General features: G+C 41.3%; 1 non-coding gene across 1 annotated transcript; it reads right to left on the bottom strand.

Annotated features, from left to right (window-relative positions):
* Positions 1-414: 414 nt before the first annotated feature.
* LOC142169995 (small nucleolar RNA R71) lies at positions 415-521 on the bottom strand. Its single transcript, XR_012699614.1, has one exon. It is a non-coding gene; the product is annotated as a small nucleolar RNA R71 (small nucleolar RNA).
* Positions 522-1,906: the final 1,385 nt, after the last annotated feature.

Here is a 1,906-nt window from a genome sequence, read left to right as displayed (position 1 = left end):
CAACCCTTGGCTACAGCCCAATTTAGAAATATAGCTCCTATGACTAGTAGACTACTTGGGGATTATACTAGACCGGTCTACAACCAAGGATTATCAATTGTGAGGCCACCTCCAATTGCAGCTAACAATTTTGAATTGAAGCAAGGGTTGCTTCAAACCCTTCATAATTATTGTGTCTTCAGAGGGAAGATGAACGAAGGTCCAAATACACATCTAATGGACTTCGAGGAGATTATAAACACTTTTCAATACTATGAGGTGTCACAAGATGCAATGTACTTAAGGGCATTCACCTTCACACTCAAAGATGATGCAAACCAGTGGCTTTGATGCTTGCCCACGGGGTCAATCAGAACATGGGAGGAGATGACCAGAAAATTCCTTGATAAATATTTCTCCTCTCCTAAAACGGGCAAGTTTAGAAGAGAAATCCATAACTTCTGCCATAAAGATACGGAAACTGTTTTTGAAGCATGGGAGAGGTTTAAGGAGATTGTTCGAAAGTATCAACATAGTGGAATTGAACTCTCGATGCAACTCCTAGACTTTTGGGATGCATTGACACCGACCTCACGTAGAACATTAATAAATTCAACTAAAGGCCCCTTGATAAAGAAGACTCCAGAGGAGATAGTTACAATTCTCGATGAGTTATCTGAAGATACAAATCAGTAGCCCTCTGAGAGTGCCGAAAGACGAAGAGCAATTGATGTTCACCAAGTTGATGCTATCACATTTGTGCAGGTACAACTCGATGCTATGGCTAAAGAAACAAGGAAGCTAACCTTAGCTACAATACAAAGTGAGTTGCATACAACTTGTGATATATGTGGAAGAGGACACCCTACTCCTGAGTGTCAATCCTCAACTGAGGAAATGAATGTTGTGGGAAATTACAATTTTAATGCAATGGGTCAGAGGCACCTCGTGTTTTCATGGAGTTCCCCTGGGGGTACCGCGAATGCATGGCAATAAAATAACTCTAGACCCTAGGGACAAGGAGCTCCAGTATACCAAAATCAGCAGAGGCAACAATTTTAGCCTCAACAACCCATTCAGCCTGGTCTAGAGGATCTAATAAAGACCTTCATTATCAAGACAAATGAGAGACTGGATACCCATGGAGAAGCTATCAAGGAGTTGGGCGCATCTTTTCAAAACTTGGAGAGACAAGTGGGACATATTACAATAATATTATCTGATAGGGCTCAACGGAACTCTCCCCGCTGATACTGAAAGAAATCCCAAAGAAACAGTGAATGATGTAACCTTAAGAAGTGGGCAAGTGTTGAAAGAGCCCACCCCGATACAAAACGATGTGAAACCTGAAAAAGAAAGTGGGAAGCAACTGAAGAATAATGTTGATAAAAAGAAGAAGGAAGAAACTTTGAGAAGGGAGGAACCTGAGGAGAGCCAGCATATGCCTGCTTTACCTTTCCCCCAAAAGCTATATAGAGAAAAGCTGGACAAGCGGTTTGGGAGATTTCTAGATGTGCTAAACAGGTTCATGTGAGCTTACCATTCACATAAGTGCTCTCACAAATGCCTTCATATGCCAAATTCTTGAAGGAGATCCTTACAAAGAGGAGAAAGGTAAAGGAGACCTCTGTGGTGAAGCTCACAGAGCATTGCATCGCGATATTGCAAAATAAACTCCCACAAAAGTGTGGAGATCCAGGGAGTTTTACTATACTTTGCTCATTGGGAACTATATATTTTGATAAGTCTTTGTGTGATTCCGGTGCCTCAATTAATTTAATGCCTATATCTATTTACAGAAACCTAGAGAGGGAGATTGGAGAGATAAGGTCTGCACTAATATCGTTGTAGTTGGTGGACAAAACGACTCTGATACCCGAGGGGATAGTGGAAGATGTGTTAGTTCGGGTGTATAAGTTCATATTTC

The sequence above is a fragment of the Nicotiana tabacum genome, chromosome 15 (assembly GCF_000715075.1).
Source record: "Nicotiana tabacum cultivar K326 chromosome 15, ASM71507v2, whole genome shotgun sequence".
In the NCBI taxonomy this organism is placed as follows: domain Eukaryota; kingdom Viridiplantae; phylum Streptophyta; class Magnoliopsida; order Solanales; family Solanaceae; genus Nicotiana; species Nicotiana tabacum.
This window is presented reverse-complemented; position numbering and strand designations above follow the sequence as displayed.